A 16,483-nucleotide genomic window follows, 5' to 3' on the forward strand; every position below is an offset into this window, starting at 1 on the left:
CTCCCCTCTTGAAAAGCCAGAGCTCTGAAGTCAGACTGAGCTAGTCGCTCCCAGAGAACTCTAAAAAGCCTCTAAAAATGCTCTCTACAGGAGGCGAGAGAATATGTGCCTCATTTGAATAAGAAATTCTTCGCTTGTTAACCCTTGCTTAACTCTTAAAAGGCGAAAAAATCCTTATGCAAAATAGGCCCCTAGTTCTCTGGCCTCCTCCTAGTTAATACTGAGAGCAGACACCAAGCCACTGTGACTTGAAATCTGGTAGCAACTACCCTGGCTTTAATTATTTTAAGAAAATTATTTAAAATCCTTTCCTTTCCCTGAGGAGACTGGTGAGGCCCCGCCTCCCTTGCCTCTAGTGACTGCACGTCCCTGAAGTATGCACATACATATCCACACCAAAGCCGATTGAAGATGTTTTCTCAGACAAATTAAAGAGCAAAAGATACTGTGTGTGTCACAGCAGAAGGCACACTTAGTCAAATCTTGGCTGATCAAACAGGGTTAGATTTCATTCATATTTAAATGGAGATGGGGGGGGGGCAGAATTGTAGTCTAGATTGAAATCTTGAAAAAACAATCCAGGCAAAAGTAGTGGTAAAACATATGTATATTGTTGCCAATAAGACAAGATACATGTGTCCACATAGTCACTAGGAATCCAGGTTGACTGAAGGGAGAGTTTACTTTTATCAAATGCAATTTTTGCCTACTTTTCAACCTCCATGTCAAATATATTGTAAGATAGGATGTAAGACATCTACTGTTACCAAATCCAATCAACTCAAAATGTTTCACTACTATTGTAGCTGCCATCATTGTATGTGCTGAGGTTAAAGAAGTATTCCTATGTGTAGTCCTATATTTTTAGATAGAGCGCACGTCCATTCAAAGTTGGCTAAAGTTTGGTTCCTGCACCTTATTTGGCAAAAATTTTAACAAACTTTAAAGTGATCCTTGAATCTGTCTTTGCTGAAAATGATGTTTCATTAATTTGTTGGTAAATATTACCAAAATAAATATAAAATCCCCCCCCCCCCAATACATGCAGTGTATTTGGAATGCATGAGATTTGGATAATATATTGATGTAGTGAAACTTCACATCAGATAAAAGTTTATTTATTTTATTTATTTATTATCAAAATTTATATGCCGCCCAATCCCGAAGGACTCTGGGTGGCTTACAAAAAAGAAGAAAAAACAAGAGAAAGAAAAAACAAGAAAAAAAGGCAGTTTAAAATCACAAATCCACATGCATTCATTCTAATTGGGGCTGGACCTCAACAATGAGGTAACAGCCCGAGGCCTGCCGGAACAGCCAGGTTTTTACAGCTTTCCTGAAGGCCATGAGTGTGGGTATGGTCCGGATCTCTGGGGGTAGCTGATTCCAAAGAGTCGGAGCAGCCACAGAGAAGGCTCTCCTCCGGGGGCCCACCAGCCGACACTGTCTGGCTGACGGCATCTGAAGGAGGCCCAATCTGTGGGATCTTACTGGCCGCTGGGAGGTATGTGGCAGTAGGCGGTCTTGAAGTTTATTTGACTGTCTATCCCTAAACCAGAGCATGAACCACAGCTGGATAAATTAATGAACAGAAATGACAGGACATCTGTGCCACTTGTAAGTCAGATTGAGTACAGTAAAGAGCCTGACCATGGCTTCAACTTGCACATCTGCCATAACTCAGACCAAAACCAGAAGATGAGATGGTTCAATCAATCCCCAGATAATCCTCAGCCTTTACATAATTTGCAACAACAGTTTTTTTCACTTACAGAGTTCCCAGTCCCCCTCTACTATTGTTTTTGCCCTCCATGTTAAGTCAGGTTTTGCTCTCTCATCTGAACAGTGAATCACAGGCAATACATATTCCCATTCAGTATGAAAATTCAGCGTTATTGTTTAAAGTTCTTTCAAGCATGTTTCAGAGAAATTCTTGAGGGTACACGTGAGTATCTAGTCTTTCTTTGGATATTTATCTTTCAAGTGGCTTTCCATGCTTGGGTTTTATCTCAAGTAAAGACAGCATGAGGGTTACTTCCTCCTATTGAACTTTTTCAGAACATGTAAGTGCTTCTGACTTAGCTAAGGGGAACTCATGTCCTTTAAAAATTAGCAAGTTAATCAACCTGTAGGAACTTGGGGAAATCAGCCATCCAATTTTTCTGCTCACAAACTTGGGAGAGAATGCTGAAAGGCAACTGATGCCTGTCTTCCAATATTGGGGGCTGGAAGAAGGCAAGAGCATGGAAGTCCAGCAGAAATATAAAAGATGTTGCCAAATAATATTTGTGCTGTGCTCAGATGCAAATGAGGATACAGTCATAGTCCTAATGCCACAATACCAACAATACATTTCTGAAAATCATCATTCCAAAGCATTTGTAAACTCATCATCATTTAGAAACAGGCTAGAAGGTGTGGCAAAATTCTCTTCCCATGGTGTAGGATTGTATTCTTGTTTTACAGTATGCTACCAGTTTTCTGTTCTTTACTCACTCTGTGAACTTTATAAAGCCCAGATATTCTCTTTCTAGTCATGATGAAATGTAGGGGAAAGAAACAGGCACAACTGTGCCATGAATGTCCCTTTAAAAATAGCAGCTTTAAAAAAACCATAACTACATAACCCATTTTTAATAAAATGGTATGCTTTTAATTTGATCAAAGCTGAAAATCTTTAAAACTGATGTAACTTAACCTTCTGATAATATATGATGTTAATGATTATAATCGGGAAGCTTTTTGTGTTTCTAATGTGAACAGCTAGCATAATACACTTAGCTTGATGCTCCAAAATTACCATGTAATTTGCCATAATTGGAAGACTCCGCTTGAAAGAGTGACAGAATTTAGAACAGCAGAAGACTTATAAATCAGAAGCAAATATGTGTCTATTGTTACTTATATTGTTTTGAAGAAATTTACAGTAATCTTCACTGCAATCCACTCATTAGGAAGAAAGCATTTATGTTCAGTTAACATCTAAGTTTCGTTACTTTCATTATCCTGCATTATCAGTAACAAAGCAGCACCTAGAAAGTATACTTTCCCTGGTATATTGCAATGGTAACATTCAATTTTTTTTTACTACCGGTTCTGTGGGCATAGTAGTTGAAGGATACTTCAAAATCTCCATTCCCACCCCATCTGTGGCCAGTCAGAGGTGGTATTTCCCAGTTCTTCGAATTATTCAAAATTTCCGCTACCGGTTCTCCAGAACCTGTCAAAACCTGCTGAATTTCACCCCAGGTATATTGTATCCGTTATATTCATATTTTATCCTTCCTTTAAGCTATTTGTTTTACCCACTACATTCAGGCAAAAGTTTACATATATTTTGAAATTCAGCAAAAATTTGGATTTATAATGTTACATTTTGAATATTTCAGTAGTATCTTTGGTGCAATCTGGCTTTCCAAGTGCATCCTCAAAATGTGTTCCTCAACTTCCTAAATAGAAATGGCCCTACAGACAATCCTGAGCCTATACGATGCTCAATAGAATGTGAAGCTCAGTTTGCTCATCCATATCCAAGTAAATTAAATGGAAGCAGTTTGAAAACTTTTCAGATTAACAGCTTAATTGAAGTAATCACTGTGGAAAACCTGAGGGATATTAAGTTGTCCCTCTTGAGCATGCAGAGCTGTGTGCCCAGGAAAGGAAATCTCCATTAAGAAGTGCCTCTTCCAATCTGCATAGTTGCTGCAATAATCACGCCTGAGGTATGGCTGGCAGTGATATAGGTCAGGGCTGTCTCTCTCTTCTGGCATTTAAGCCATAGAGTTCTCTGCCAAGTAATCTAACTAAGCAGAAAAATGATTTTAAAGGCATACTCTTGCCTAATTACATGCAAATTATTCATTCTCTCTCCAATGCCTTTCTTTTGCTAGTTCTGTGGTTTCATGAAAGCAAACGTCTAGACATTTCCTTTTTTATATGAAAAAATCTTTAAATTGTGGATGGCAAGGGTGTAAATAAATGTAAATGTATGCACATTTCCATAAATTCAATTAAAATGCAATTATATTCTTTAATTTCTTTCTCATATCCATCATATCACTGATAGATCCACAGTGTTGTTGGAACACATTGATGTATCTGGACAGTTTGCACATCCACAGTGCAAACAACAACCTAGCACAGGTTGAAGAAACTGACAAGTTAGCTGAATCTTAAATATCAAGTTTTAGGAGGAAATATATTTAAAACCCCTTTTCTCCTATCTGGAAATTCTTGAAAATAAAGTTTTTCTGGCAATAACGCAATAACCATAGCATATAAAATGTTTTCTATCTTTGTTGTAAAGCTGATGTTACATGAATCTCTTGACAGTCACAGAGACTCTTTCAGCCCTGAGAATTCACTCCAATTACTCATCAGATGCAAAGTTCAATCTACAGTGTTGTAGCATTGAGATGGGAAATATAGAAAACTAAAATATAATCTTCCAAATAGGATTAGCAAAATTAAAAGTAGAAAGGCACTAAGATACCTCCATTTCCCCCTAAAATGGAAATCCCTATTCAAATATATGATTCAGTTTGTTTCCTTGGAAATCATATCTTTAATTTAAGACATCGTCTTGTCCAAAAGCACTTCAGTGCAGCCCTCAATCTAAGAAATGTTACAGATAGTCCTCCATTTATGGCAGAAATTGAGCTCAGAATGTTGGTTATTGAGCAAAGCAGTTTTTGGGTGCTGCCCCAGTTATGATTAAATGGAGTGCTAGGGAGAGGGTCTGGGTCTCCCACCACATCCATGAGGCCCAGGGCTTTTTCCTGCCTCATTGGGAAGAACAATCACAAGAGTGATGGTGTTCACTAATAAAATCCCTTGGCACACTGGAAGAATGGACCTAAAATTTAGTGAAAACACTACATTTTCACTTCATTCCGGAAGACCGTAAGTCGAGCAGTATATTCAGCTTTAGTGCTGGTAAAACTTAGATCTGAGGAGAAATTTCCTGACAGAACAATTAATCAATGGAACAATTTGCCTCCAGAAGTTGTGAATGCTCCAAAACTGGACTTTTTAAAGAAGGTTGGATATCCATTTGTCTGAAATGGTATAGGGTTTCCTGCAGGGGGTTGGACTAGAAGGCCTTCAAGGTCCTTTCCAACTCTGTAATTCTATTCTATTCTGTTCTGTTCTGTTCTATTCTGTTAGAGCAGAAATTTCTGCACTGAAAATGCAGGTAGAAAATCAAATTTGTCTATTCATCCACTGACTTGTGTGAGAACAGGTGCCGCATTGACTAGCTAAGAGTACTGTTGCTTTTGTTCAGTTGAACCTTTCCAGGAAGATGACCTTTGAAAATTAATTGCAATGGTATGTCAGTGCCTTTTCTAGTACTCTTTTATTGCACTGAGTAATGCAGTGTAGTCACAGGAGATGATTTACAATTCACTATGTTTATAAGAAATAGATTTTCTTTGCAAAAGATTTTAATCAGGTAAACCAGGAGGCTTTGTGCTTTAAGGCCTTCAAAGATCTGATTTTCCCTGTATAATATAAATTAAACAATGTACCCTGAAATATATTTTCTGAGAAAATTTACAAGGCAAAGGATTTTGGTTTTTTTAACCAAATGGTTCCTGACATTGTCTATGACTAAAAATAACCTGAATGAATGTGAAAGATCAGTGAACTTTTCCACATCACCAGCCATTCTATCAGCAAACCACTCCAAAACATGCTAAAGGCAGTTTTCTTCCTCTGGTTTCCTCATTTACATATCCCATGTGCACTAAACCTGAGTCTGGAGTTTACAAAGAGGAGTTTCCCTTAATCATTGCTCAGGCACAACTAACCAGTAGTTGATCCCTGAGAATGCTAGCCAATTGGCACCTGCCCCCTCTGCTTCAAACCAGCCACTCAAGGAGTTTGCTCCCTGGTTTCAGTGCTCAGCAAAATAGGTTTTTCTTAGCATGGTTCTTTTATCTCCTGACAATAGCAAGCAGTAATGCTTTGCCTCCCAAAGGTTTGGGTTAGGTGAAATGGAATGGGAGATGACATGGCAGGCTGCCTGCCCAATGAGAAAGCAAGTAATCCACCAGCCCAAGATGATGCCATTGGAGAAGAAAGAACAATCTTTGTTTTCAAAACATGCCATGGAAGCAGACTTGAGGGGGGGGGATCTCTAGCAGATCCTGGAGATACTGGTAGAACATGATCTTTTGTCAAGTTCCACCTGTTCAAAAACCTTGCTTGGTTACAAAAATTCACAAGTTTCTTCATCAAATGATATTGAAGATTTAAAACAAAGTAGACTTTGTCAGACTGCTGTGCCTTTCCATCCTTTCATTAGTCCAAGAGGGAAAACACCAGGAATTACTTTACACCAAGCAAGAATATCTGACTGGAGTTGCTCTCCAAGTTTTCTCGACTAGTAGAGGGGAAGCCTTTAAAAATGAGAATGAGTTCCCTAAAATTGTTTATCTTATATATAGCAATATGTTATTTGTTTAGCTGAATTGTATTCAGTTTGGAAACATTTAGCACTCACTCACTGATTTTCTGCCATTTGTGGTACAGGGCAGGGGAGAATTGTAAGCTAGACCACAATTTTAGCTTGCCAGACCTGGATTACAGGTCAGGACATTTTCCAGTCAAGAGCCTGCTGAATATATTAAACTAAAGGTTAACAAATGTTGACAATTGTTAACAATTCTGGGTAAGTATTGTCTTCTCTAGTTCCTCCTGACAGCCAGTATATTTGATCCTTAATAGAAGTGGGGAAATTCACAGAAAATTCTGATAATCAAAGTTCAGCAGAGCACAAAGGAAAGGAAAGGTCAGAGACACTGCAAAAGGAAATCACACCAGTTTTTATCTGACCTTTTATTTCAAATTTCAGTTAACCAATTCATTACTGCAGGCCATGCTACACATATATTCAGAGTGACACAAGACCCTCATATATGCTCTTCAGTTCCCAAATATTCAGGTGGATAGCCAGTAAAGATGGTAGCATGTATTCTGTAGCTTTGGTGGGCTCCTCACCAAACTCTTACCTTCTGATATGTTGAGACAGCAGAAACTTCCAGGGGTCTTAATTGGCACTGAAATGCGAATGGAGTCTCAGACCTGGAACAAACTCTAAATGTGCCCTAAAATGTGCTTCGGAATGAAACTGCAGCTTGCAGGGAGTTGGCAGCCCATACATACAGTTTTTTTGGCAGAAAAATAGATACAGAAAGAAGTTCCCTGAGGGAAATTGCAACACTAATGAGTGAAAGAAATACGGTCTGCTCTAAAACATGGACTTCCCAGCAAGCTGTCAACTGAGAGAGCCTGGCCAATCCGTTTTAGAGAAACATTTGACATGCTCATTCATCCAGGCTGAATACAAAATGTTCATCTGACTGATTCACATGGTGAGCTGGTGGGGAGAACCTTTCAGAAAAGATTATTCAGTATAACAGCTATAGTATACACAGTATTAAGAGATTCTGGAAACCAGCTTGGCAAGAAATTATTTCCATCTTCATCTACTGCTAGCAAAACACCCATCAACGTGATGGTAATTGTGAGTGTGTTTATTTCCAGGACCACTACAGCTGTAACAAATCTCTGTCTGATAGTTTAGAAGAATAGGTTTTCTCATCGGTGCATCCATGTCCCCATGCTGTTACTTTAATATTCTCCACAGGAGCAAACAGTCATTTACATAGAATGTATTTATCTTCTATAAAACTCCAGAAATGTTTAATTTTCATTTCATTGCACACATGCACTTTAGAACCAATACTGATATTACATAAATGTTGGATAGCAAAGTGACAGGGCATAGTTTAAAAAGGGAGAGAGAAAGGAAGTTAAGTGGCAGTGGATTCTTTAGCCTATTTTGTAGCTTTATTTTTCTTATTTAAATTGCTTGCTCTGATATGGCACCCCTCTCCCTAGTGCTAGCTATTAAGGCACATAATCCTTGTTATCCTAGGAAACTTCATATCTCAGTGTTCTAGGCGAAGAGGTAAAGAAAGAAAGGACAGATTATGCCGTCATTGCTAGCAACAGAAAACATTCCCTCAGGAACTGAGAAGTTCTACTTATCTCTCTAGTAACTTTCATATTGAATGCTTCCCTAGATTATTTCCCATAGAAACTAAGTTATAAATAATATGGTGGACTTGGACTGAACAAATAAACTTTGCCAATTAGAATTTAAATACGTTAAACCAAATGTCAGATTAATCTGTACTTCTAATTGAGTGGGATTCCCCCTCCCCACTTCAACAGTCCCTATTCAGTGAATTAAAAGCTACAAAACCAGATAGAGCCATCAAGGTAAATAAAATGGCAGAGAGGGGAAAACTAAGATTCATAGAAGTCATTTGGTTGGTATATTCAAAGGTTAGGGTTAGAATTCTTCCATATTTTAAAGAACTTTTAACATAAGTTTTTGTTTTCAACAAATCTCTTCTCTGTTTATTATTTAGGTGCAAACATCTTCCACTGCAATGGTCACCATTCCCTGACAAGTTGCATACTGAAGGCCAGATATAGCTTGTAATTTAGGAAGTAATCCTAAAATCCATTGTTTTGGCAAAAATATAGCTTGACACACTATATCAGGTACTATAGAAAAGTAAAAAATCACAGCTTGCTTTAGGAATCCATTGAACAGGATAGCCATACTGAGAGGCAGCCATCCAAACCCTGGTTGGAAGATGGCCAATGAAAAGAGTCCTCCACTATTCTAGACAGATTGTTTGGTTGCTTCTTGGTGATTTTTAACAGCTGTCTTGTGCTAATAATCAACTGCATCCCTTTTTGCCTATACACTTGATAGCCTTTTAGATTGTAAAACACTGCTGTAATATCTCCCATCAGCATTCTCTTTTGCAAGTTTACCAGTTCTTCTAACCATCCTCTCTAGGGTTGGATTTCCAGATTCTTGTTATTCTGTACAGTACTCCTTTAATAGCATAACAGCACACAACAAGAGCAAAGCTCTAATGGATCCCAGTTAATGCTTCCTTCCAGTTTGCTGTGAAGTCATTAACAATGTTTAGTGCTGTTATTCAACTAGATGCAAATCTACCTGACAACAGTACTTTCCATCCATCAATAATACGGTAGAAAATAGCTTATCTACCCACATGGCTTTCACAAATAATTGCACTAAATAAGTTTAAGGAAATGGGTACGCATACATTTGAAAATTATGTGGACAACATTTATTTGTAAAGCTTATCTTGCACCTCACATGGACTATCCTCTCATTGGAAAAGTATAGTGTATAGATAGAAACAGGGACGTGCAGTCACTAGAGGCAGGGGAGGCGGGGCCTCACCAGTCTCCTGAGGAAAAGGAAGAATTTTAAATATTTTTTTTTAATAATTAAAGCCAGGGTAGTTGCTACCAGATTCAAAGTCACAGTGGCTTGGTGTCTGCTCTCAGTGTTAACTATGGGAGGAGGCGAGAGAACTCGGAGCCTCTTTTGCCTAAGGAATTGTTCGCCTTTTAAAAGTTAAGGCGGAGTTAACAAGCGAACACTTTCATATGCAAAAGAGGCACTGATTCTCCCGCCTCCTGATCGGGGAGCAGCGAATCATGCCTTATGAGCTTACGTTAGCACGCTTACGTTGGGCGGACAAGAGGAGAGTTGAAAGAGTTTCCACAGCTGGAAAAGGTGGATCAGACGGAGGGAGGGGGGGTTCAAATTTATTGTAATTTAATTTGTAATTTGTAATTTAATAAAAAAATTAATTTTTTATTGTGAGGTTTGTGTGTATGTGTTTTTTTTTTCTTTCTTCACAGCGGTGGGGTTGGAGGAGGCAGGGGGCGAGGCGGCGGAGCACGAAAGCGGCAGAGATGTTCTCGCCGCTGTGTTTCAACAGGCCAGGCGTCTCTCATTTATGTCCGCCATAAACGCGAGACACCTGGCCTGTTGGACACAGTGGTGGTGGTGGGAGGAATTGGCTGGGTGGGCTGGCTGGCTGGGGAGGGGAGACCCCTTTAAAGCCCAGCACCGAGCGGGGAGGAGGAGGAGAGCGGTGAGTCCAGGCAGGGAGCAGGTCGGGCGGGCTGGCTGCAGGCTGGGGCAGCAGGATTGTGACTGTCCGTATGAGGAGGTGGGGGGCGGGGGCAAGGCGGTGGAGCGCGACGGTGGCAAAAAGTATCTCAGATGTAGCCGGGACACCCGGAAGGCAAGCCGGGACTTTGGCATGCCTTTAAGTGCCGGCTTGTCTTCCGGGTGTCCTGGCTCCATCTGAGATGCTTCTCGCCGCTGTCGCACTCCACCGCCTTGCCCCCGCCCCCGCCTCCTCCAACAAACAATCCTGATGCCCTGGCCTGCAGCCAGCCCAGCACCGAGCGGGGACGAAGAGGAGGAGGAGGAGAAGAGTGGTGAGTCCAGGCTCGGTGCTGGGCTGGCTGCAGGCCAGGGCCAGGATTGTTTGTCGGAGGAGGCGGGGGGGGGGGCAAGGCGGTGGAGCACGATGGCAGCGAGAAGCAACACCCCTGCCACTGTGTCCGACAGGCGTCTCGCATTTATGTCCACCATAAATGCGAGACACCTGTCGGACACAGTGCCAGGGACGTTGCTTCTCGCCGCTGCTGCGGTCTTGCCTCACCAACGGTAACCGTCACCGCACGTCACTGGATAGAAACATAAGGATTTGAAACCTTCAGAAGTTTGAAACCAAGATTGCTAGAACAGACGACAGAAACCAGGCAAATATTCTCCATGATACTACTGATGCCTAGGGCACCCAAGAGAAAGTTACTCTTTAGAGGGGATGGAATGAGGCCAGGAATAAAAATGTATTCTCTTATTTCCATGATGAATCATTCTGAAACATTTTGTTTCCAGAAAGACAGATGATGTTTACTTTAGAAGCAAAGACTGAAAGTAATCATAAGTTTTTTAAAAATACAACTTAGAACGAAGCAACTGAGATGTAGGTTAACATGTTAGGAAACTTCTGAGGGAAGCCATAAATTCTACCTCCCTTACTAACAGTGCAATCCTGTTTGTGTTTTTCAGAAGTAAATCCTACTGTTTTAATGGAGCTCATTCCCTTGAAAGTGTTTTATTGTAGGCTATTCATTTACTCCCATGGTATTAACTATTGGCCAGTCTTGTTACATTTGTGTATGGTGACCAGACACCCCATTTTTGCGGGATAGTCACGCTTTTTCACAATTTTTCCCGCGTCCCAGGTTTTTTTTAAAAAGTCCCGATTTTTTTTAAAAGTTACGAAAAAGCCTCCAGCCGCCTAGCAACTGGGAGCGTATATTCTTCTTCGAGACGCGCACATTCCTGCCCGCGCGTCCCTGGGAGCTGTTGCCAATGGCTGAGGGAGGAGAAGACTTACTCCATGTGGAGACCACGGACCTCCCTCATGGATTTTTTCTTTTTCTGTTGCTTTGAGCAGCCCCTCCCTCCCCCCCCCCTCTCTCTCTCTCTCTCTCTCTCTCTCTCTCTCTCTCTCTCTCTCTCTCTCTCTCTCTCTCTCGGAGCTAGCTAGCAGCTGCCTCTGAGGCTGTCCAAGCTCAGCCCCTCCCCCTCCCCCGCCCCGGACTGCTGCTTTGCCTCGGCTGCTTGGGGCTTCTAAATTGGCATTGCGTGTTGTTCGAGGAGGGGATTACTGTGCCATAGAAACACAGCATATGTCTCATGTGGCTGATAACCTGGTCTCTACAGAAGAGGTAATTTTAAAAACTTCGGAGAATCCAGAAGGAGGGGAGAAAGAGGCTGAAGGAGTGTGTGAGGAGGGGGGATTTTCTAAACCCCATTGAATCCAGAGGAGGGGAGAGAAAGAGAGAGAAAGAGGGAGTGTGTGCATGAAGGGGGGAAAGTCCCATTGAATCCAGAGGAGGGGAGAGAGAGAGAGTGAGAAAGAGGGAGTGTGTGCACAGGAGGGGGATTTTCTAAAAGTCCCATTGAATCCAGAGGAGGAGTGTGTGTGTGTGTGTGTGTGTGTGTTTGTGTGTGTGTGTGTGTGTGTGTGAGAGAGAGAGACTATCACTAAGTGTTGTAGCTTATGATTCTTGATGAATGTATTCTATTTTATTTTTTATGTATACCGAAGACAAATTCCTTGTGTGTCCAATCACACTTGGCTAATAAACTATTCTACTCTACTCTACTCTACTCTACTCTACTCTACTCTACTCTACTCTACTCTACTCTACTCTACTCTACTCTACTCTACTCTACTCTACTCTACTCTACTCTACTCATTTCTATTTCAATTCTAATAAGGAGTTTAGCTTCTCTCTCTTGAAAATGTAAACTAGCATAAGGCATTATAATGCAAGCTAGCTTTAGCGTTCAAACAGTTCATTTAGTGACCAAAGTTACAATGGCATTGAAAAAGTGACCAATGACCATTTTTCACACTTAGCGACCGTTGCAGCATCCTCATGGTCACATGATCAAAATTTTGATGTTTGGCAACAGATTCATATTTATGATGCTTTCAGTGTCCTGGGGTCATGTAATCGCCTTGTGTGACCTTTTGACAAAATATAAAATTTTTAATCAAGCCCCCGCCCCCGGTCAATGGTGACCCTCTTTACCAATCTATAAATCTGGTCACCTTACATTTGTGATTACATCAGACTTATTCAAACGAGAAAAAAAAGTTGCAAAAACTCACAAATGTAAAAATTAAGGACATTTTTTGAGAATACAGTGTTGGTTTTAATGAAAATATTATTTTGTTATTGATTTTTGTATTAGTCACTGTGGCTTTTTTCTACACTACCATGAGTCCTTTCTCCCCAATAATTTTACTGATTATATTATACACATAACATGAATACAATCTGCATAGTATAGAAATATATTAAAAATATTTAAAAATTTAAAAGTGCAGAAGAAGTAAGAAAGAAAAAGAAAGAAAAAAGAGAGAAGAAGATTTATGTGAGTGGCGGGTACACGTGCCTGCTGCTTGTGCAAATGGAACTGTGCATGCTTGTGCACACACCTGCCACTCACACAGAACTATCTTCTCTCCCCACTCTACCCGGCTGCCAAGCTGGAAAGGTTGGGGACTGCTTGCATAGTTGATTCAATAGCTTTCCACAGTAAGGGAGCTAAAGAGCATCATTTTGCAACCCAACCCAGATCCCTCCAGAGTTTGCAATACACAAAGGGTATATAAAAGTTTACTAACCAGGAAGTAGACAAGAAATGTAAAGAATATTCCTCAAAGAAGCAGACAATGAGCAAAGCCATCCCTGTCATCAGCAAAATCAATAGGAGTGATAAATTAATTAAAATAACTGTAATCTATCTGACTTTTCTTCTTTAGGCTGAAATGATAATTTGTTCCATTTATTTGAAAGCTATAATTTCTGCTTAATTTACCAGAGAGAGCAAATCTATGTATAATGGTAATCCAAAGACCAATTGATGAAGGGTGCTAAATATGAACATAAGATACATCTGAAACCAGTTACCCAGGTGGGGATAATGGATACCAAGTAGGATGAGCTGTGATAAATATTAAGGCAGGTACATTTTTTTCTTAGAAATAGTCAATGTTATTTTTTTCTGTAACCAATTGGGAGATGCATCTTTAGTTTTTTTTTACGCTGTAAAAGTGTAAAAAGATTCGCAAGCCGCTGCTTTATGTGAGACCTTATAAGCTAACAGCAAGTTTTTCTTGACTTGAAAAGTAGGAATTTACAAATCTGCAATTTAACCAATAGTATGACAAGAATAGGAAGACAAACAAATGTTGCTTATGTGTAGAGCACAAATTAAAGCATTCATATTCACATGCAGTAATGTTAATACAGTTGAGGCTGTATTGGGCACAATAACTTCTACGCAACACAATATTTGAGATGCATAACATTGCAATTTCCCCATATTTTAATTTACCTTTTCCAATATACACATTTGTTTCTCCAAGTTTTTTCTGCTCCCACGCAAGCAGGCAGTGACTTTAGCACATTTTCTTGTTCCTGTCTACTGGTGGTTTCATTTTTACAAACAATCTCAGGGCACGGCAGGTGAGGGGCCAAGCAGAATTCATACTGATCTTTCAAAAACTCCTATATGGCGTATAGGAGTTTGGGTATCTCTGAGCTGCAGCACTTTGAACTGCCTCTATGGATACCATTGACCTCTATGGATTCCCTGGTCATTAGTGCACAATAGTACTGACCATTTCATTTGTTTATCATCAAGCAAGGACAGTTCATTCTGATCTATACATTTTTCTGCTTGATTCAAGCATGCCACAAAGGCAACATGCAATAGAAAAAAGCTATCCATGGATGACATCTAGTTCTTCCATATACTTTTTGTCAACATACACCCCAGATTTTTCAACATAGCTCCTAAAATAAAATCATTTGTTTTTTTAGAAAATGTATTTCCTTTAATGGCTTTGGATTTAATCCATAGTAAGAATCACCTTTTAAAATGCTAGCCAGTATAGATTGATGTCTAACTAAAAGGATTGTTAGCTAACATAAATTTTCTGCCCATCACTTCATCCATGTTAATTTCTATGAAATATATTTAAAATGTTTAATACCTCCTTCTCATCCTCTTCCAATGATATAAGGAGACCTTTATTCCTACAGTATGTAATAAATGAATTTAATCTTATTGGTCCCTTATTTTTGTCCTTTTATCTCCACAGGACATGCAATATTGAGGTTACAGTAATTGCACGGCATAGTATTACCAAAATAGTTCAAGAAAGTTTGTCCGTCTTTTCAGCCAGGGCAGGCAATATTTTTAAAGTTAATCTTATTTATTTTGTAGAGCTAAGGGGTACAGGTTCAAGTAATCCAAGAGGAAAGGGTTAGAACATACAGTATGGACCAATTTCCTCCCTTTTGGATGATTGAGGAGTTTTCTTTCTTTCTTTTTTTTACTTTTGAAGAATGTATTAAGCCAGAGGTGTCAAACTCAATTTCATTGAGGGCTGAATCAGGATTGTGGTTGACTTTGGAGGGGGTGTGGGTGGGGTGGATGTGCCCAGCTTCCACTGCTGCTGTGCTCACTCTCCTTGGGCAGGTTGCTCATGGTGTGTGCAGGAGGGCAAAGTGCGTCAGAGGGAGGCCCATTCCCTCTCCTTATGAGACTCAGTTTTGAAGCCAAAGCATCAGTGATAAGATGGGAGACCACCAGGAGAGGTCAGGAGGAGGGGACAAGGGAATGGCAAAGGGAGCAGGGCTGCTGGTGGTCAAGTGCTAAGGCAAGTTTTACCTCAGACCTTCACGCTCTCATTATAATCTTCCTTCCTTCCTTCCTTCCTTCCTTCCTTCCTTCCTTCCTTCCTTCCTTCCTTCCTTCCTTCCTTCCTCCCCTTTTTCCACTTTTCTTCTTTTTCTTTCCGTCTTTATTCTCCTTTCTTTCTTCTTCCTTCTCCTCTTTCCTTCTTTTTCCTTCCTTGTTCTCTTCCCCCTTTTCCTTCTTTTTCTTTGTTTTTCCTGTCCCTTCTTGGATGCTCAAATGCAAAAGGGGAAACATTTCTCGATGCTTTCTCGCCTTGTGATCCAATGCCAATTGACTGAAAACAAACCAGGTTCAGTTTATCCCATACTTGCATTTTGTGGGGGTGTCCACAGACAGCAATACAGCAAAACTGTCAAAATGATGGTGGGGGGAGGGAGGGATATATAGTAGGTTAGATACGATGTGTTAGATTTCAATGTAATGCGACTTCACATGTATACTGTTTTTCTTTAATTTCTCTGTAAAAATAGGATAAGTTAAGTACATTGACATATAGTGGAAATATACCAAGGGGAGGAGGAGTGGGATAGAAGAAAGATGGGTAGAGAGGGCGGGAGAGACGATGGGAGGGAGGGTGAGAAGGAAGGGAGGGAGTGGATCGGGAGAGAGGAGTGGTAGAGGGGGAGGGGAAGAAGGGTAGAGGGGGATGATGGAGGGGAGATAGAAAGTTGGAGGGGGGTGGAAGAAAGAGGTGTACAGAGAGTGGAAGAGGTATATTGGGTTTCTATTTTGGGGGGTATTGTTGACAAAAGGAATTGCTGCGATTATTGTTTAATGTTGTATGGTTCCGGCTATGCACAGTATATATGTGAGTGTATGAAAATGAAAAAATGGAAAATAAAACCCTTTTTCATGATAAACATTATGTGTATCTATCATATAAGTAGAACATAAAATAGGTGCAGATGGTTTAGATTAATTATTTAATGCATTTTTTGTGCTGCATTTTATCTTGGGCACTGCCTTGAAGGAATATTATGTTCTTTAGGATATAATAAATTTTAAATGGATAAAATAATGCAGAGCTTTCAAACTACCAATCTAGATTCCTACTCTTCCTGTTGAGCACTACTGTGTGTTTTTATTTTGAAAGCCACCTAACATTGTTTATGATGTGACAAAAGGTAAAATGTAAAGGTGGCTTTCTTGTGACTTCTCTGAATATATCTATAAAATTACTTTGGCAACAATATGGAAATAGTTTACACCTCCCTATATAGCCAGAAAATTCTGCAATTTCTTAGTAATCTCCCATCTAAATACTAACCA

At 40.1% G+C, this 16,483-nt stretch overlaps 1 protein-coding gene across 1 annotated transcript in view; it reads left to right on the forward strand.

Annotated features, from left to right (window-relative positions):
• The window catches only part of PCP4 (Purkinje cell protein 4), a 62,172-nt gene that overhangs the window by 26,457 nt on the left and 19,232 nt on the right, over positions 1 to 16,483 (forward strand). The gene's annotated exons all lie outside the window — the stretch shown is intronic.

Source organism: Thamnophis elegans, chromosome 6 (genome assembly GCF_009769535.1).
Source record: "Thamnophis elegans isolate rThaEle1 chromosome 6, rThaEle1.pri, whole genome shotgun sequence".
NCBI classification, from domain to species: domain Eukaryota; kingdom Metazoa; phylum Chordata; class Lepidosauria; order Squamata; family Colubridae; genus Thamnophis; species Thamnophis elegans.